The 22,846-nt window shown below is 34.1% G+C and overlaps 2 pseudogenes; both read right to left on the bottom strand.

Annotated features, from left to right (window-relative positions):
- Positions 1-470: 470 nt before the first annotated feature.
- On the bottom strand, positions 471-6,995 carry LOC128128854 (uncharacterized; annotated as a pseudogene).
- Positions 6,996-13,358: 6,363 nt separating this feature from the next.
- LOC128125896 (uncharacterized) lies at positions 13,359-19,911 on the bottom strand (annotated as a pseudogene).
- Positions 19,912-22,846: the final 2,935 nt, after the last annotated feature.

Raw genomic sequence — 22,846 nt, 5'->3', positions numbered from 1 at the left:
TGCTCATTGTTGCTGAATCAGAAATGATTTGGCAAAGCAATGGAGCATATTTGTTGGGAAAGTCAACCAACCATGCTTCCAAGGACGTTCTAGGAGAACCGACCTGCGTTTGCTTCCAAGAGAAAGGGCGTTGGATACAAGTCTGCCCTAAGAGCCTGAAGAGTCCAGAAGATGGGAGAGTCAAAAAGTATGGCTGTGCTTCAGGTAAAATCCACTATCTAATTCCATTAACACTACTAGAAAAACAGCCTTTTACGACATAAAATCAAAAACAGAGTATAATAAAGTTTGGTTAGGATAAGTGAAAATTAACAAATATTACTTTTCTATGACCTTAACCATTTACTTATGTGTCACATGTCCAAGATAAAAAGTGACCTCAGTGGAACCAATTGCTGCCATTTCAGCAACAGCTTGAGGAAATTGAATTTTGAATTATATCATGTAATATTAGAAATTATGATGCAAAATCACTTCACCTCTATAGCAGATATCATTTTGGAACCCCAAGAATCCATGGTCTCTTTCCATTCGAGGAAACCTCCAGGTATAACCGACTCCGAGTTCAGTTCCTACATCAAAAAAAGTCAAATCCATGCAAAGTTTGATGAATATTCTATAGTATACAATACAATCCCTTTTTTGCCTAAAGTTATTTGGACACATCCATCTCATCTTGCAAAAGGATTTCATATACATCAGTCCTCACATTCATCTCTTTCTCACGCATAACTTCCAACAAATCCGATAACCAAATATTTTGAACTTTGAAATTTGAAATTTGAAATTGTAAGAGATGAAGATGTTATATTACCATGGACATGAGTGAATGGCATGAAAGTAAATTCTTCTAGCTGCTGACATGTCATGTGTGACATGGATTTCATACAACAAATATAATCGCCATAAAAGTACACAGCTTTTCAACATGTTGTCACCCAATTCCCTTTCAAAGATTCTATGTACTCTATGATGAGAGCTTCCTTTTCTAATCTCATATGATAATGCAAACAGACAAACACTCATGGATGGTTTCCTGTAAAATAGGGATGAGATTTAGAACCGGAAAACCGGACCGGAACCGGAACCGAACCGGACCCGGACCCGTTAGAACCGGAATATATAGAACCGGGTCCGGTTCCGGGTTTAAAAATTGGCTTTATCCGGGTTCCGGGTAATCCGGGTTTGGGTCCATTGGGTCCGGGTAAACCGGGTCTAAAATCTGGAACCGGTTTTTGGAACCGGAACCACTTTTAGGGCCGGAACCACTTTTTGTGAAACGTTTACAAGATGCATATCTTATTTGTTTCAACTCCAATTGACATACGGTTTTTTCCAACATGTAGTTTAGAGTTTGTACATGATTCTAGACTATAAATTTGTCATTTTTAGTTTTATATTCATTGACTTACAGTCCTCAAAAGTTGAGATACCAAAGCTGAAAGTTTTTAGTTTTTTAGTTTTTTTGTATTCGGTGAAAGTTTTAAAACATGCATATCTAATTCGTTTGAAGTCAGATTGACATGTGGTTTTTTCCAACTTCTATTTTACAGTTTGTACATGAGTTTAGACTATAATTTTGTCATTTTTGGTTTAACATTCAATGATTTACAGTCCTCCGAAGTCAGGATATCAAAACTGAAAATTTTCAACTTTTCAGCTATTTGTTTTTGTACTTTATATTATGTGAAAATATTAACACAAGTATATCTCATTCGTTTAAATTCGGATTGACATGCGGGTTTTTCCAGAGTGTATTTTAGAGTTTGTACATGATTTTAGACTCTAATTTTGTTAATTGTGGTTTCGTATTCAATAAGTTACAGCCCCCCAAAGTCGGGATATCAATATGAAAATTTTCAAAGTTCAACCCACTAAGTAGTAAGTAATTACCAAAAAATTCCGGTTTTTTCGGGTTTTCCGGGTCTAAACCCACTTTATCCGGTTCCAACCTACCCACTTTGATGTTTCCGGGTTTTCCGGTTCTAGACCCACTTTACTCGGAACCATACCCGGAACCGAACCGGAACCGGTTCCTATATACCGGTCCGGTTTACGGTTCTATAAAATCCCGTTAACCGGTTCCGGGTTTTCCGGGTCCGGGTCCATCCGGTCCGGGTTTGGACCCACTTTCATCCCTACTGTAAAACACCACAACAACATGATTCAGTTTCAAAGATTCATACTAATGACACAATTACCCCTATGAGGACAGATTAAAATTTTGATCTTACTTGTGTAAGTAATCATCAATGATCCATCGAAGCTTACTAGGGGAAGTATGAAGATGTCCAATTTGAATAATTGTATTATAGAGTTTGGGACTGAAGGGGTATATCTGTAATTCTTGCACCAAAATTTTCCAAATATTTGCAAGCTCTACTTCTGAATGATGCTTCCATAGCATTTGTATATAATAGTTGAATAGTAATTCAAGTTGATGAATTTGTCTTCTCCTTTCTGTATTTATAAAGATTATGTTATCCACAATAACTAAACAGATTCTACAATCTAACAAAATTAAATATGATAAAAAATGACTGATTTAAAATGATCATGAAATCACCTGGAAGCACCATGGAAAGAGATTGATTTAAAATTTCTATTCCAGATTCCAATCCAGAAGTCAACTCTTCAAATAAAGAAGCACGACAAATAGAAGCAACAGAATTTTCATTAATACTCCCATGTATCCATGCTTCCTGAATTACCCTTATTTGTTCTTTAAATCCCTGACGTGCCCTTAACAGCTGTAAACTTGATGGTTGACTTTTGAATTGACTAAATTTTACCCCACATCCCAAGCAACAAAGAATGTGTAATGTTCGTGATAATGATGATTCTGAGCTTCTAGAAGAATTGTTGTTTGAAAGTTCAAGTTCAAGTTCAGCATACCAAAAGAATAAAAGTGAGGCGTTTGATTTGGGATCCTGTGAGTCGTATAAAATAAAATTAAATGATAATATATATATATATATATATATATATATATATATATATATAAATATCTCAAGTTTTTGTAATTTGTAAAGTAAAGATAATCTTGATTTTTATTTCTTACCCATGGAAGCCCTTCAATGGATAATAATGCCATGTCAAATACTTTTCTTGCATATTCTATATTCCCAAATGCAGCTTCTCTTCTTGCATAAACACCACATAAATGTACATCCTGTATGTATTTAGTTATTTACTATTCAGTTATATAAAACATATTTTTATATCGAATAAATAATTAAATATAAACAAAATAAACATACCTGACGATTGCTTTTCAAGAGGCTTTTTGCCAATGTCCTACATGGAGTAATAGCAACACTAGAGGAGTTCATTTTTGTGTTTGAAATCTCTTCAGCAACAAGTGCAGCTTCTTTTAAAATATGGTCATGTGGAAATACATTTAAACATTGTAAACTAACATTTCTAACAAATTTCATCATTTCACTTCTCATGTTTATGTTATCAGAGCTGTTTAAAACATGTTATAAACTGTAACCACTTTAAGTTTGATTCTCATCTATTTTTGTGAATATCTCCTCAACTTTTCTCAAGTCATTTAATATAGAATCTGGTAATGAGTCCATAACTAGGGTTTTTTCAGCCCAACTTGAACTATTAGTTGAACACCTACAGAAAAATGAAAAAAAGAGAACTTTTTTAGATTATATTGTGATCAGATTATATTAGTTGAACACCTACAGATTACATATTAATGAATATGAGAGAAAACATGATGACTGATGAATATGAGTTCAGTTCCTACATCTTCCTCTATCTATTTTTTTTTCTAGGATTGTGATAGCTTTCTTCTATCTATGCCTTTTCAAGAAAACATGATGACTGATGAATATGAGAGAATGCATGATAGCTTAGGTAATTACCTTTGTTCAACATCTGATTGAAGACGAAGGAAGTCCTTTAATGTCTAATATTTGGAGAATGGAGGAAGATGAAAATATACAACAGGAGACGGATGATTGAGAAATTCGAATGGATGTTACTGATTACCTGTTGCATATGGTATTTATTCTTCTTTCTTCACCTCTACTTTTTTGTTTTGTTTTTCTTTCTACTATTTGTGGATGGCTGGTTTTATACAACTTTTGGTCCCAAAAAGTTTTTTCTAACAACTTTGGTCCTTATTTCAAAATCTTATAACATTTTTGGTCCCGTGTTCCAAATAAAATGAATATTTTTTGGTCCCTGGATATAGATGTTAGAAAAAAAATGGACCGAGAGAGAGAGAGAGAGGAATACGAGTCTCTCCAACAGCTCTGTTAGTTATCCCACTCTGCATTACCAAGGTTAAGAAGTAAAAGATAATTGAATATTTAGTTTTCTTAAATAGAAGTTTTGAATTAGGAAAAATTAAGGTAAATTTCTGATCTTACACATAGGACTTTTAATGCTTCTTCACCATCTAGTATTGGGATCTGTACAAGCTTAATTATCTTTCAAGCTGATAGGGAAATGAAACAAATTAGAAGATTCCATATGAAAGATATTGAAACTTACTTCTGTTACTCCAGAAAACAATATCCCATGTGATTTATGCTCCTTAATCTTTATGTTGTCCTTGGATAAATCAAAAGGTCCCTACAAGAAACACTCCCAGTTGCAATTATAAAACAGAGTTGAGGGATCTCTTTCAAAGCTATTTGAACAATAGAGATAGCTAATGGAAAAGCATATAACTAGCAAAGAGGCTTCAATGTAGCTCTTATTTAGCTTCTTTAACAGTGATACAATCACATAACAGATTACTGGAGCTGATTGAATCGGTAATAGCAATAACCAGATAACACATTAACACTCACTACACAGTTATCACAAAGTTCAACTTCAAACTATTGATAAAAATAAGATTTAAGATTTAAGTTAAAATTTTATTTGTCAGGTCCAGGGCTTATCTCATCTAAGCAGCTCGGTAGGATCTGGTCTGGCTTAGCATTTCCAAGTCTTTCAGAAACCAAGACGCCTCATCGATCTCAACCGTCTTTTCAATCGGAGAAAAGTACAATAATATATATATTATAATAAAATATATGTTGCAAAATAGAAATACAGAATACCTTCAATAATGCTTGTCTGGCTGCTTCCCTTTCCAGGTCTCTTTTCCGTTTTGCTTCTGCAGCAGCTTCCGCCTCTACTCGCCTCCGAGCATCTTCAGCTGCCTTGGCTTCTGTAGGTCTCTTTTTCTAAGATTAAATATATATATATATATATATATATATATATATATATATATATATATAAAACCAGCCATAAAGATTCCACCCAAGACAAAAAAAAAACATATCTTGCAATTTCCAGATAATTCATATCATATACTACAAAGGATAACTTTAGATATACCTTTGCCCTAGTAAACTAAGTAGAAGCTTTAACATCTTTTACCTCCTTTTCAGAAGCACTGCTAGAATCAGAATCTGCAGTCAACAAACACTCAAGTATCATCAAACAACCCAAACTACAATTCACATCCAAACAGTACTTTGATAAAAGGGTTTAAGTTTAACATAACAAAAAATACCCTTAGATTTGTGCTCAAAGAAGCATAGGTGCTCAAGAACCCAACATTTAACTGAAAAATGAAAATAAGTTTGATTTAATATCAATGTCCATTAAACAATGTCCACAATAAATCACCATTAAACAGGAGAGCAAGAAGAATTCCCAAAAATCCATAAGCATAAATTATTATCTAATAAGTTGCAATCTTTAGACTTTAGGTGATATATCTAATCTAACACATGGAAATGGAGTTTGTTGCAGTTTTGACGAGACCAGACAGAAAGTGTAGTTATTCAGCAAAAGGACTCTCCCTTTCAAACCAAGACCATTGACCATTGACCATTGACCATTGCATATCAATCAATCACCATTCACCAACCGACAAGTAAGAGCTTGAGCAAAGCCATTCTAATGTAGAGTCCATTTTTAGCTTGTCTACAATAAGCAGCCCTTGGGTCCCCATCTACATCCACTGTTATCTACAATTCACAAACAAAACTCTACTTAATTATATTATATTATATATAAAACTAAAAACAAAAACAAGACAAGAATTTGTACATCATCAAGCCTAAGGAGAGGATGCATGACAATGGCATGTTTCTGCATGACACCCAATACATCTCTATCAATAATGTATTTCCCACGAGCTTCCTCATAAATATCGCTTCTCTCTCCAAAATGTTCCTTCTGGATGCGAGTCTGATACACCACATCACATTTCGATGCCACTTCCTTCAAATCAACACTTTCTTCCCATTCAACTCCCTTTAATGTTAAGTACTCTTTGATGTCCACCTAAATTAATCCATCAAGACATTCACACCTTCTTTTCAGATACATATAATATAATATATAATAACTGCATACCTTCATCTTTACAACTTCCGGAGAGACAAAGTAGATCTTGACATCATTGTATTTGGCTAAAAGATATGCAAGAGAGCGAACTGTTCGCCCATTTGCAAGATCCCCAACAAGTGCGACTTTGATTCCATCCAGCTTTCCTATCTCTCTTTCAATCGTGTACACATCAAGAAGAGCCTGAGAAGGATGCTGACCTGGACCATCCCTAACATTGATAACAGGAATGTTAGCTGTCATCGCTACTCTTCTGGCAGCACCACTTTCAAAATGCCTCATTACAATTATATCTGAATACCCTTCCACAGTTCTAATAGAATCTGAATCTAAATAAATAAATAAATAAATAAATAAATAAATAAACTCAGAATGAGAGAAAGAAGATGAAAGAAGGCACCACCTTCAAGTGTTTCTCCCTTTGCAGCAGAAGAGAATTCGCGTGCATTTTCTGTTGTTAAAACTTCGCCACCTAAGCGCTTTATTGCTGACTCAAATGAAATCCTGGTTCTTGTTGAAGGCTCGTAAAAGAGAGTAGCTATGCTAAAAGGGTTTAAGTTTAAGCTTGGAACGAGATTCAAGTAAGCCAAATTCAAGATTCGTGAAATTCTAGGGCACATGAGGCTACACGTCGCCTGAATTTTAGTCTACCGGAGTTCCGACACATAAGTCCGACTTGTACGCTTTCGGAGTTGTACTTCTTGAGATATTGTCAGGCGAAGAAGGCAAGTGAGGAACGAAGGAAGGAGTGTCGATAACTAGGCAAGGCGGCAGTCGAATCTATGGAGGGGGAAGAAAGGATCTTAATTAGGGCAAGAAGGAAGCAAAAGTGGAGGATAAAAAAGAAGGCGGGTGTTCAAAATTTTAGGGTTTTCATTTTCCCCCTATCTACTAAACGCGCTTTTCATTAAAATTATAATGTGACACTCATAGACGACGCCCATTTAAGATACAGCGCCCTCCGTGTTTTTAATTTTTTTTCGTATGACGTTATTTTAAGGGCACACAATAATGCGTGACCTAAATCCTTAAATTTTTTGAAGAGATGACACTTTTTGAACGTCACTCTCCTTGGCGTAACATAAATCAACGGGTGTTGTGGTTTGCGCGACGTAAAAGGCTATTTTTCTTGTAGTGTAAGTTCCAATTTGTTGATTCTTAATACATGATGTGATAAGATTGCATTTGAATGTTTTGCAGGATCAGTGAAAAGAGAGGAAGCTTGATGAAAGAGCAAGATGAATCTAATCACAAAAATATGGATCTCGATCGCATGGATTTGAAGATTAGATTTTGAGCTTAGAAAGTTATGATAGAGTTGTTAGGAATATTTGATTACATAGTTTTTCAGTTGATTTTGAATTGTAATGACAAATGTTTTCCGCTACTTTTATGAATAAAATAAATTTTGTTTTGACTCATTTATTTATTTATTTATTTCCTTACAATGAAATCGTTATGAAAAATTGATGTTTGCATATTTCTACAACGAATGGATAAGATTCTTAATTATGTTAATAGTGGAAATGTTAAAAATTTACCAAATAGGGAGAGTTTCACATCGCCCAAGTTTCAATTGGATAGAAACTTGGAATCATGCAACTTGGTTGCACGATGAATGAGAAATTTCATATTTGGAAATTAGGCTAATTCGTTGACAAAGTGTCAAGTGAAGGACTAGGAAATCGAGTACACAAAGTTGTGTGTTGATCAAGTCCACCATAAGAGTAACAAAGACATTCGTCATGGTTTACTAAAGGTTTAGTAAATATGATTATACTTATAAGATTAAGTGTAATTCTGAACTGATTCAAAGAGTTTAAATCAATAGCAAAACGAATAAGAAGAATCAAGTAGGCAGAAAGATAAAAGTTTCTCTATTCTAAGAAGAAGGGAGAGTGCCTTTTATGCTTTATGATATGACTTAATGATTAAGAACCATATCTCAATTGATCCTCTAAGTAAGTCTTAGTACAATTGTATATCTGAGAAGAGGAATCAATAATTGAAGAAATGGTTAAATCAAGAAGTCAATCATACTTCATTCCAAAACAAGTCTTAGAGTTAAGATTGTAATATTGAGTGACAAGTATAAAGAAAGTTTATAACATTCATCAAATGTAGAATTTGGAAAAAGGTTTTCTTATTCTCACACATTTGAAATTGGTAAGTTGTGATGTCTTGGACAAGACAAAGACCAACTAGGACCAATTTTATGAAATGTTTTGTCCTGATAAAGGCTACACTAACTCTTGAATATTTGTTTGTCAAGAAATGTTTATTGACAAGAGAATCTTATATGTCAAGGAGTCAATGGGAGTATTAATGGTCTTGAAAGGTTTCAAGAACAAATCAAGAATAAACCTTATCGATCATCACTAGCACACGACTTGAGGTTTACAACCTATCGTGTTGACACTATCTTGTTTCTGTGCCGTTCCAATCAAGTTAATTATGTATATGAGTTCTATGAGTTCTCATTTGAATGCATAAAAGGCAAGGACCTTGATCAATTGAAAGTACATTGATAGGAAAGGGTGAGCTGCTTAACTACTTGGAAGACATGGTGGGCAGCCGTGTTACCATAAGGCAAGAAATCAAGATTGAGAAGGCTCGGTCCATATGAGTTTGAATTTGTCATAAACTTTGGTTTTAACAAATTCACATGGATAGGAACACATACACCATTAAAATCGAAGTGTCATAAGATTTCCTCCTTCATTAAAATGACTGTGAGGAAATGCTTTCACTAAGGAAGATTTTAAGAAGATAGTGATTGTGAAATTGTATTCTCGAATTCGATTATGGTTACGGTATCCCTTTCCATGATTCGAATTATGAGATTTGGCAATTACCCTGAATTGTTTAAGACAAACATATGACCTATCTAAGGCAAAGGTGTATAAGTTTAAGAAGCATTGATAAAAGATTATCAAAGCATTGGGTATTAGAAATATGAACTTAAAGAAATTCAATAGGCATTGTTTTTCTGAAAGTTAAGTTGTTTCTGAATACATGTCAAAGCTAGTAGGAGCATAAGTGTTATGTTTATAATAATCATCGTGATAGTGGGAGCATAAATGTTATGATTGCATGATTCTTAAGGCAAGTATTGCAAGTTAGCAATATTAATTATAGAAAACAAGAGTTATACTTTGCAAAGTCGCAATGGTTGTAAAGTTGTTTTGCTATAATTAAGGGAGAGAATATTATGCTTCATTTCAAATCTAAAGGCTTTAGGTTATGGAATGTTAATAAATTAAGTCAATGAAACATAGTGCGTTCTTAAAAATTCGATTATGATTACGGCATTCCTCTTCATATTTCGAATTGAGAGAAGGTAGCACATAAAATATTATGGCAGAAGATTGATAAAGTATCGAATCTTTATGTAATACATTATCCATCGTGTCGCATACGCTTCGGGTATAGGATCGATGGCAAATGCTATAATATTTGACCATTCTAAAATTTTCCAAATGTCTAGTGCATTTAGAGGGAAAAGGACAAGAATCGGTTTTGACTAAGATAATTAGACAACTATCAAAGGACAATCCAAAGTTCGCCGAGGATTGGTCGCTTGTGAGTAGTTGGAAGCATGATATTGGATGGACCATATCGACATTATTATGAATAGATAAGATTCTATTGAGAATGAGTTGTCAGATGGTAAGTATGGAAAGGTTTCCATATTGGGAATTGGATATTGAGAATCAATGTCCATATTAGAAATTTTATGCAAAATGATGTTCAAAGGAATGTACTTTGAGTGAGAGACATCACATCTATGGAATTGTCTTGTAACAATCTCCGATAGAGGACTTTGTAATTTCATTAGCAATAGTCATTGTGACTTTAATGCGGTGACATTACAAAAGGATCATTGCATAAAATGTTAGAATCTAACATATTCCATAAGTGGCAAGAATTTGATATTCTTTCACTTATGAAAATGGAATAGGAGTTGTGAAATGAGTATGATTGGAAATGTGATCTATTTCACAAAGTAAGAACCGTAGGTAAACATTGTGTGCATGCTAAGAGCATGGGAAAAGTGTTGTAATTCAAATAAGAAGTTGATTACCCGAAACAACAAATAATGAGTAATCGATATGGTGATAAATAAAAGGTGTTTTATTTATACTCAAAGGTTTGAGGCCATATGGGATTAGTATTATTCTTGTGTTTCACTTTGCATGTTTTGACTTCCTGAATAATTTAATTGGTTGAGAACAGTCAAATTATTCAAACGGGCCACAATCGTTCATATGTTGGAAGTAGATATGAATGAAGACTGTCATGAATTGGTGTGTGGATTATCTAAAGAGAATTAGACATAAGCAAATGTTTGCTACAACGTTCATGAGTGCTTATGAATATGATTTGAGCATTGGATTAAACCCACGCTCACTTGGATCACTTCATGGATTGTTATCATAAGTGATTAGTGACACGATAACATCTTATATTCTTGAAACCAAGATGTGTGAGTTGTATCTTGCGAATCGGTTGCACATTGATAATATGTAAACGCACCAGTAACTTGGTGTTATAAAACATATTGTTGTGTGTGATTTGGTGAGTGAGTGCAAGCGAGCATTGAGTCAAAGTTTATCCATTCCTTTTATCCAAAGTAGGATAAAAGCGATATATGTGGGCCCCTCGATGATTTAGTGATGGCACCTAAGTGCTTGGCCAAGCCGGGACTAATTTGATGTGTTCAAATTGTAGTCTGTTGTCAGTCGTCATAAATCTGAATTCGGGAAACAGCACATAGACAGAGAGAATGATTTGTAATTTGTTTTATTAGATAATATTTGATTATTTGTAATTTAGATTTGAATTATCTTGTATGAAAAGTTTCAATTTTTCCCCTAAAGGTTTTATAGTTTAAATTTGACTTAAAAGTTTTGTTTTGAAATTTAAATAGTTGAAACCCTAATGTTTTGAAAAGGTTTCAAAACTTGCCCTCAAGTTTTGGAATTTAAATTTTGATTAAAAGTTTAATTTTGATGTATATTTAAATTTTAAACCCTAATGTTTTGAAATGTTTCAAAACTTGCCCTCAAGTTTTGGAATTTAAAAGTTGTTTAAAAGTTTAATTTAGGAATGTTAAATTCTAAAACCCTAGTATTGTTTTGAAAAGTTCATATCACACCCTTATGGTTTTATTAATTAATTAAGGTGTATAATTAAAAGAGGTTTAATAAATCCATAAAATTTTTGGTTTACAAATTAATTGAATTAAAAGTATAATCGTTAAATTTGACCACCTAGTATTTTAAAAGTGTAAAATACACCCTATACTATATATAACATTAAAAGTCTAACATTATAAAAGTCAGTCTTACCGTTAGTAGGCCTCATTCACGAAGCTAGTCTATAAGGAGTGTTTAAGGAAATTGCCTATAAAATGGTGATTGAATGGGCATCCACTCTTACCCACCGCACTCTTGACTAGTGGAGGGTCGTTAGCCGGACGGGTAGGATAATACACAAACCTTCCATTATAAGTATAATGAAGTACAAAAGTAGCTAAATGTTTTACAAATTCCCAATCTTAGTTACTTAGGCAAAAGTGAATTGATGCAATTCCATGAAATTACACTTTGTGCCCTTGCGAAGACGTTAGTGGAGCGTGTGTGGTTTACCGGCACACTAAATGGTTCTAAGCAAAGGTAGCAAAGGGTGACTCAATGTTTGTCATAGTTCGGTGGAGCGTGTGTGGTTTACCGGCACATCGAATAGGTGACTGTAACATGTGAGGGAACCATGTAAGTTTGCATGGTTATTCACACCCGCTTTGTGATCCTCGACATCCCAGTCACAAACTAGAGGGGCATATCGAGATTTAAACATGCCATTGAAATGTTCAATGAATCTCAAAAGATCTAGGAGTTTTCATAGATTTAAAACTTAAATTTCTTTTTCGTTTTTAATGGTGGAAATTAGTGAATCGTCATTCACTTACCTTCAAATATTTTGCAACTAGATTACGGCATCCCTTTTCTAGGTTGTAGCGTATTGTGTTGGGTCCTAGCCTTAATATCTCATTTGGGTGATTTATTAAGGACTCAATCAATCAACTAACTTGAATTTATTTTTCTCCCGTTTTTTAGATGTCAAAGTTCGACAACTATGGTCTTCCTAAATCCCGTGGAACAAGCATTCCACACGAAGATGATATTCCACGATTCGATCGAGGAACAAGAGATCATGCTTCACTTCCTCCTCCTCCTACAATTATTCTCCCTAACCCACAAGATCGAAGAATTGAAAGGTTCAATGTCACTAAAGCCCTATTGGAAATGAAACATGAAGATGGTAAACCCGTGTGTGCCCACGTTCTAGGAATGAAATCACACATCGATAGGTTGATTATGTTGGGTGTGTCATTCCCTGATGAGTTGGCTATAGGTTGGGTTCTACAGTCACTCCCTGAATGATATAATGAGTTCAAAAGAAAGTATTATATGATGGATCATGACGCAAACCTCATTGACCTAACTTACATGCTCATTGTTGCTGAATCAGAAATGATTTGGCAAAGCAATGGAGCATATTTGTTGGGAAAGTCAACCAACCATGCTTCCAAGGACGTTCTAGGAGAACCGACCTGCGTTTGCTTCCAAGAGAAAGGGCGTTGGATACAAGTCTGCCCTAAGAGCCTGAAGAGTCCAGAAGATGGGAGAGTCAAAAAGTATGGCTGTGCTTCAGGTAAAATCCACTATCTAATTCCATTAACACTACTAGAAAAACAGCCTTTTACGACATAAAATCAAAAACAGAGTATAATAAAGTTTGGTTAGGATAAGTGAAAATTAACAAATATTACTTTTCTATGACCTTAACCATTTACTTATGTGTCACATGTCCAAGATAAAAAGTGACCTCAGTGGAACCAATTGCTGCCATTTCAGCAACAGCTTGAGGAAATTGAATTTTGAATTATATCATGTAATATTAGAAATTATGATGCAAAATCACTTCACCTCTATAGCAGATATCATTTTGGAACCCCAAGAATCCATGGTCTCTTTCCATTCGAGGAAACCTCCAGGTATAACCGACTCCGAGTTCAGTTCCTACATCAAAAAAAGTCAAATCCATGCAAAGTTTGATGAATATTCTATAGTATACAATACAATCCCTTTTTTGCCTAAAGTTATTTGGACACATCCATCTCATCTTGCAAAAGGATTTCATATACATCAGTCCTCACATTCATCTCTTTCTCACGCATAACTTCCAACAAATCCGATAACCAAATATTTTGAATTTTGAAATTTGAAATTTGAAATTGTAAGAGATGAAGATGTTATATTACCATGGACATGAGTGAATGGCATGAAAGTAAATTCTTCTAGCTGCTGACATGTCATGTGTGACATGGATTTCATACAACAAATATAATCGCCATAAAAGTACACAACTTTTCAACATGTTGTCACCCAATTCCCTTTCAAAGATTCTATGTACTCTATGATGAGAGCTTCCTTTTCTAATCTCATATGATAATGCAAACAGACAAACACTCATGGATGGTTTCCTGTAAAATAGGGATGAGATTTAGAACCGGAAAACCGGACCGGAACCGGAACCGAACCGGACCCGGACCCGTTAGAACCGGAATATATAGAACCGGGTCCGGTTCCGGGTTTAAAAATTGGCTTTATCCGGGTTCCGGGTAATCCGGGTTTGGGTCCATTGGGTCCGGGTAAACCGGGTCTAAAATCTGGAACCGGTTTTTGGAACCGGAACCACTTTTAGGGCCGGAACCACTTTTTGTGAAACGTTTACAAGATGCATATCTTATTTGTTTCAACTCCAATTGACATACGGTTTTTTCCAACATGTAGTTTAGAGTTTGTACATGATTCTAGACTATAAATTTGTCATTTTTAGTTTTATATTCATTGACTTACAGTCCTCAAAAGTTGAGATACCAAAGCTGAAAGTTTTTAGTTTTTTAGTTTTTTTGTATTCGGTGAAAGTTTTAAAACATGCATATCTAATTCGTTTGAAGTCAGATTGACATGTGGTTTTTTCCAACTTCTATTTTACAGTTTGTACATGAGTTTAGACTATAATTTTGTCATTTTTGGTTTAACATTCAATGATTTACAGTCCTCCGAAGTCAGGATATCAAAACTGAAAATTTTCAACTTTTCAGCTATTTGTTTTTGTACTTTATATTATGTGAAAATATTAACACAAGTATATCTCATTCGTTTAAATTCGGATTGACATGCGGGTTTTTCCAGAGTGTATTTTAGAGTTTGTACATGATTTTAGACTCTAATTTTGTTAATTGTGGTTTCGTATTCAATAAGTTACAGCCCCCCAAAGTCGGGATATCAATATGAAAATTTTCAAAGTTCAACCCACTAAGTAGTAAGTAATTACAAAAAAATTCCGGTTTTTTCGGGTTTTCCGGGTCTAAACCCACTTTATCCGGTTCCAACCTACCCACTTTGATGTTTCCGGGTTTTCCGGTTCTAGACCCACTTTACTCGGAACCATACCCGGAACCGAACCGGAACCGGTTCCTATATACCGGTCCGGTTTACGGTTCTATAAAATCCCGTTAACCGGTTCCGGGTTTTCCGGGTCCGGGTCCATCCGGTCCGGGTTTGGACCCACTTTCATCCCTACTGTAAAACACCACAACAACATGATTCAGTTTCAAAGATTCATACTAATGACACAATTACCCCTATGAGGACAGATTAAAATTTTGATCTTACTTGTGTAAGTAATCATCAATGATCCATCGAAGCTTACTAGGGGAAGTATGAAGATGTCCAATTTGAATAATTGTATTATAGAGTTTGGGACTGAAGGGGTATATCTGTAATTCTTGCACCAAAATTTTCCAAATATTTGCAAGCTCTACTTCTGAATGATGCTTCCATAGCATTTGTATATAATAGTTGAATAGTAATTCAAGTTGATGAATTTGTCTTCTCCTTTCTGTATTTATAAAGATTATGTTATCCACAATAACTAAACAGATTCTACAATCTAACAAAATTAAATATGATAAAAAATGACTGATTTAAAATGATCATGAAATCACCTGGAAGCACCATGGAAAGAGATTGATTTAAAATTTCTATTCCAGATTCCAATCCAGAAGTCAACTCTTCAAATAAAGAAGCACGACAAATAGAAGCAACAGAATTTTCATTAATACTCCCATGTATCCATGCTTCCTGAATTACCCTTATTTGTTCTTTAAATCTCTGACGTGCCCTTAACAGCTGTAAACTTGATGGTTGACTTTTGAATTGACTAAATTTTACCCCACATCCCAAGCAACAAAGAATGTGTAATGTTCGTGATAATGATGATTCTGAGCTTCTAGAAGAATTGTTGTTTGAAAGTTCAAGTTCAAGTTCAGCATACCAAAAGAATAAAAGTGAGGCGTTTGATTTGGGATCCTGTGAGTCGTATAAAATAAAATTAAATGATAATATATATATATATATATATATATATATATATATATATATATATATATATATATATATATATAAATATCTCAAGTTTTTGTAATTTGTAAAGTAAAGATAATCTTGATTTTTATTTCTTACCCATGGAAGCCCTTCAATGGATAATAATGCCATGTCAAATACTTTTCTTGCATATTCTATATTCCCAAATGCAGCTTCTCTTCTTGCATAAACACCACATAAATGTACATCCTGTATGTATTTAGTTATTTACTATTCAGTTATATAAAACATATTTTTATATCGAATAAATAATTAAATATAAACAAAATAAACATACCTGACGATTGCTTTTCAAGAGGCTTTTTGCCAATGTCCTACATGGAGTAATAGCAACACTAGAGGAGTTCATTTTTGTGTTTGAAATCTCTTCAGCAACAAGTGCAGCTTCTTTTAAAATATGGTCATGTGGAAATACATTTAAACATTGTAAACTAACATTTCTAACAAATTTCATCATTTCACTTCTCATGTTTATGTTATCAGAGCTGTTTAAAACATGTTATAAACTGTAACCACTTTAAGTTTGATTCTCATCTATTTTTGTGAATATCTCCTCAACTTTTCTCAAGTCATTTAATATAGAATCTGGTAATGAGTCCATAACTAGGGTTTTTTCAGCCCAACTTGAACTATTAGTTGAACACCTACAGAAAAATGAAAAAAAGAGAACTTTTTTAGATTATATTGTGATCAGATTATATTAGTTGAACACCTACAGATTACATATTAATGAATATGAGAGAAAACATGATGACTGATGAATATGAGTTCAGTTCCTACATCTTCCTCTATCTATTTTTTTTTTCTAGGATTGTGATAGCTTTCTTCTATCTATGCCTTTTCAAGAAAACATGATGACTGATGAATATGAGAGAATGCATGATAGCTTAGGTAATTACCTTTGTTCAACATCTGATTGAAGACGAAGGAAGTCCTTTAATGTCTAATATTTGGAGAATGGAGGAAGATGAAAATATACAACAGGAGACGGATGATTGAGAAATTCGAATGGATGTTACTGATTACCTGTTGCATATGGTATTTATTCTTCTTTCTTCACCTCTACTTTTTTGTTTTGTTTTTCTTTCTACTATTTGTGGATGGCTGGTTTTATACAACTTTTGGTCCCAAAAAGTTTTTTCTAACAACTTTGGTCCTTATTTCAAAATCTTATAACATTTTTGGTCCTGTGTTCCAAATAAAATGAATATTTTTTGGTCCCTGGATATAGATGTTAGAAAAAAAATGGACCGAGAGAGAGAGAGAGAGAGGAATACGAGTCTCTCCAACAGCTCTGTTAGTTATCCCACTCTGCATTACCAAGGTTAAGAAGTAAAAGATAATTGAATATTTAGTTTTCTTAAATAGAAGTTTTGAATTAGGAAAAATTAAGGTAAATTTCTGATCTTACACATAGGACTTTTAATGCTTCTTCACCATCTAGTATTGGGATCTGTACAAGCTTAATTATCTTTCAAGCTGATAGGGAAATGAAACAAATTAGAAGATTCCATATGAAAGATATTGAAACTTACTTCTGTTACTCCAGAAAACAATATCCCATGTGATTTATGCTCCTTAATCTTTATGTTGTCCTTGGATAAATCAAAAGGTCCCTACAAGAAACACTCCCAGTTGCAATTATAAAACAGAGTTGAGGGATCTCTTTCAAAGCTATTTGAACAATAGAGATAGCTAATGGAAAAGCATATAACTAGCAAAGAGGCTTCAATGTAGCTCTTATTTAGCTTCTTTAACAGTGATACAATCACATAACAGATTACTGGAGCTGATTGAATCGGTAATAGCAATAACCAGATAACACATTAACACTCACTACACAGTTATCACAAAGTTCAACTTCAAACTATTGATAAAAATAAGATTTAAGATTTAAGTTAAAATTTTATTTGTCAGGTCCAGGGCTTATCTCATCTAAGCAGCTCGGTAGGATCTGGTCTGGCTTAGCATTTCCAAGTCTTTCAGAAACCAAGACGCCTCATCGATCTCAACCGTCTTTTCAATCGGAGAAAAGTACAATAATATATATATTATAATAAAATATATGTTGCAAAATAGAAATACAGAATACCTTCAATAATGCTTGTCTGGCTGCTTCCCTTTCCAGGTCTCTTTTCCGTTTTGCTTCTGCAGCAGCTTCCGCCTCTACTCGCCTCCGAGCATCTTCAGCTGCCTTGGCTTCTGTAGGTCTCTTTTTCTAAGATTAAATATATATATATATATATATATATATATATATATATATATATATATATATAAAACCAGCCATAAAGATTCCACCCAAGACAAAAAAAAACATATCTTGCAATTTCCAGATAATTCATATCATATACTACAAAGGATAACTTTAGATATACCTTTGCCCTAGTAAACTAAGTAGAAGCTTTAACATCTTTTACCTCCTTTTCAGAAGCACTGCTAGAATCAGAATCTGCAGTCAACAAACACTCAAGTATCATCAAACAACCCAAACTACAATTCACATCCAAACAGTACTTTGATAAAAGGGTTTAAGTTTAACATAACAAAAAATACCCTTAGATTTGTGCTCAAAGAAGCATAGGTGCTCAAGAACCCAACATTTAACTGAAAAATGAAAATAAGTTTGATTTAATATCAATGTCCATTAAACAATGTCCACAATAAATCACCATTAAACAGGAGAGCAAGAAGAATTCCCAAAAATCCATAAGCATAAATTATTATCTAATAAGTTGCAATCTTTAGACTTTAGGTGATATATCTAATCTAACACATGGAAATGGAGTTTGTTGCAGTTTTGACGAGACCAGACAGAAAGTGTAGTTATTCAGCAAAAGGACTCTCCCTTTCAAACCAAGATCATTGACCATTGACCATTGACCATTGCATATCAATCAATCACCATTCACCAACCGACAAGTAAGAGCTTGAGCAAAGCCATTCTAATGTAGAGTCCATTTTTAGCTTGTCTACAATAAGCAGCCCTTGGGTCCCCATCTACATCCACTGTTATCTACAATTCACAAACAAAACTCTACTTAATTATATTATATTATATATAAAACTAAAAACAAAAACAAGACAAGAATTTGTACATCATCAAGCCTAAGGAGAGGATGCATGACAATGGCATGTTTCTGCATGACACCCAATACATCTCTATCAATAATGTATTTCCCACGAGCTTCCTCATAAATATCGCTTCTCTCTCCAAAATGTTCCTTCTGGATGCGAGTCTGATACACCACATCACATTTCGATGCCACTTCCTTCAAATCAACACTTTCTTCCCATTCAACTCCCTTTAATGTTAAGTACTCTTTGATGTCCACCTAAATTAATCCATCAAGACATTCACACCTTCTTTTCAGATACATATAATATAATATATAATAACTGCATACCTTCATCTTTACAACTTCCGGAGAGACAAAGTAGATCTTGACATCATTGTATTTGGCTAAAAGATATGCAAGAGAGCGAACTGTTCGCCCATTTGCAAGATCCCCAACAAGTGCGACTTTGATTCCATCCAGCTTTCCTATCTCTCTTTCAATCGTGTACACATCAAGAAGAGCCTGAGAAGGATGCTGACCTGGACCATCCCTAACATTGATAACAGGAATGTTAGCTGTCATCGCTACTCTTCTGGCAGCACCACTTTCAAAATGCCTCATTACAATTATATCCGAATACCCTTCCACAGTTCTAATAGAATCTGAATCTAAATAAATAAATAAATAAATAAATAAATAAATAAACTCAGAATGAGAGAAAGAAGATGAAAGAAGGCACCACCTTCAAGTGTTTCTCCCTTTGCAGCAGAAGAGAATTCGCGTGCATTTTCTGTTGTTAAAACTTCGCCACCTAAGCGCTTTATTGCTGACTCAAATGAAATCCTGGTTCTTGTTGAAGGCTCGTAAAAGAGAGTAGCTATGCTAAAAGGGTTTAAGTTTAAGCTTGGAACGAGATTCAAGTAAGCCAAATTCAAGATTCGTGAAATTCTAGGGCACATGAGGCTACACGTCGCCTGAATTTTAGTCTACCGGAGTTCCGACACATAAGTCCGACTTGTACGCTTTCGGAGTTGTACTTCTTGAGATATTGTCAGGCGAAGAAGGCAAGTGAGGAACGAAGGAAGGAGTGTCGATAACTAGGCAAGGCGGCAGTCGAATCTATGGAGGGGGAAGAAAGGATCTTAATTAGGGCAAGAAGGAAGCAAAAGTGGAGGATAAAAAAGAAGGCGGGTGTTCAAAATTTTAGGGTTTTCATTTTCCCCCTATCTACTAAACGCGCTTTTCATTAAAATTATAATGTGACACTCATAGACGACGCCCATTTAAGATACAGCGCCCTCCGTGTTTTTAATTTTTTTTCGTATGACGTTATTTTAAGGGCACACAATAATGCGTGACCTAAATCCTTAAATTTTTTGAAGAGATGACACTTTTTGAACGTCACTCTCCTTGGCGTAACATAAATCAACGGGTGTTGTGGTTTGCGCGACGTAAAAGGCTATTTTTCTTGTAGTGTAAGTTCCAATTTGTTGATTCTTAATACATGATGTGATAAGATTGCATTTGAATGTTTTGCAGGATCAGTGAAAAGAGAGGAAGCTTGATGAAAGAGCAAGATGAATCTAATCACAAAAATATGGATCTCGATCGCATGGATTTGAAGATTAGATTTTGAGCTTAGAAAGTTATGATAGAGTTGTTAGGAATATTTGATTACATAGTTTTTCAGTTGATTTTGAATTGTAATGACAAATGTTTTCCGCTACTTTTATGAATAAAATAAATTTTGTTTTGACTCATTTATTTATTTATTTATTTCCTTACAATGAAATCGTTATGAAAAATTGATGTTTGCATATTTCTACAACGAATGGATAAGATTCTTAATTATGTTAATAGTGGAAATGTTAAAAATTTACCAAATAGGGAGAGTTTCACATCGCCCAAGTTTCAATTGGATAGAAACTTGGAATCATGCAACTTGGTTGCACGATGAATGAGAAATTTCATATTTGGAAATTAGGCTAATTCGTTGACAAAGTGTCAAGTGAAGGACTAGGAAATCGAGTACACAAAGTTGTGTGTTGATCAAGTCCACCATAAGAGTAACAAAGACATTCGTCATGGTTTACTAAAGGTTTAGTAAATATGATTATACTTATAAGATTAAGTGTAATTCTGAACTGATTCAAAGAGTTTAAATCAATAGCAAAACGAATAAGAAGAATCAAGTAGGCAGAAAGATAAAAGTTTCTCTATTCTAAGAAGAAGGGAGAGTGCCTTTTATGCTTTATGATATGACTTAATGATTAAGAACCATATCTCAATTGATCCTCTAAGTAAGTCTTAGTACAATTGTATATCTGAGAAGAGGAATCAATAATTGAAGAAATGGTTAAATCAAGAAGTCAATCATACTTCATTCCAAAACAAGTCTTAGAGTTAAGATTGTAATATTGAGTGACAAGTATAAAGAAAGTTTATAACATTCATCAAATGTAGAATTTGGAAAAAGGTTTTCTTATTCTCACACATTTGAAATTGGTAAGTTGTGATGTCTTGGACAAGACAAAGACCAACTAGGACCAATTTTATGAAATGTTTTGTCCTGATAAAGGCTACACTAACTCTTGAATATTTGTTTGTCAAGAAATGTTTATTGACAAGAGAATCTTATATGTCAAGGAGTCAATGGGAGTATTAATGGTCTTGAAAGGTTTCAAGAACAAATCAAGAATAAACCTTATCGATCATCACTAGCACACGACTTGAGGTTTACAACCTATCGTGTTGACACTATCTTGTTTCTGTGCCGTTCCAATCAAGTTAATTATGTATATGAGTTCTATGAGTTCTCATTTGAATGCATAAAAGGCAAGGACCTTGATCAATTGAAAGTACATTGATAGGAAAGGGTGAGCTGCTTAACTACTTGGAAGACATGGTGGGCAGCCGTGTTACCATAAGGCAAGAAATCAAGATTGAGAAGGCTCGGTCCATATGAGTTTGAATTTGTCATAAACTTTGGTTTTAACAAATTCACATGGATAGGAACACATACACCATTAAAATCGAAGTGTCATAAGATTTCCTCCTTCATTAAAATGACTGTGAGGAAATGCTTTCACTAAGGAAGATTTTAAGAAGATAGTGATTGTGAAATTGTATTCTCGAATTCGATTATGGTTACGGTATCCCTTTCCATGATTCGAATTATGAGATTTGGCAATTACCCTGAATTGTTTAAGACAAACATATGACCTATCTAAGGCAAAGGTGTATAAGTTTAAGAAGCATTGATAAAAGATTATCAAAGCATTGGGTATTAGAAATATGAACTTAAAGAAATTCAATAGGCATTGTTTTTCTGAAAGTTAAGTTGTTTCTGAATACATGTCAAAGCTAGTAGGAGCATAAGTGTTATGTTTATAATAATCATCGTGATAGTGGGAGCATAAATGTTATGATTGCATGATTCTTAAGGCAAGTATTGCAAGTTAGCAATATTAATTATAGAAAACAAGAGTTATACTTTGCAAAGTCGCAATGGTTGTAAAGTTGTTTTGCTATAATTAAGGGAGAGAATATTATGCTTCATTTCAAATCTAAAGGCTTTAGGTTATGGAATGTTAATAAATTAAGTCAATGAAACATAGTGCGTTCTTAAAAATTCGATTATGATTACGGCATTCCTCTTCATATTTCGAATTGAGAGAAGGTAGCACATAAAATATTATGGCAGAAGATTGATAAAGTATCGAATCTTTATGTAATACATTATCCATCGTGTCGCATACGCTTCGGGTATAGGATCGATGGCAAATGCTATAATATTTGACCATTCTAAAATTTTCCAAATGTCTAGTGCATTTAGAGGGAAAAGGACAAGAATCGGTTTTGACTAAGATAATTAGACAACTATCAAAGGACAAT

Source organism: Lactuca sativa, chromosome 9 (assembly GCF_002870075.4).
Source record: "Lactuca sativa cultivar Salinas chromosome 9, Lsat_Salinas_v11, whole genome shotgun sequence".
Lineage (NCBI taxonomy): Eukaryota > Viridiplantae > Streptophyta > Magnoliopsida > Asterales > Asteraceae > Lactuca > Lactuca sativa.
Note: the sequence above shows the minus strand (reverse complement) of the source record. Positions and strands in the feature narration are given on the sequence as shown.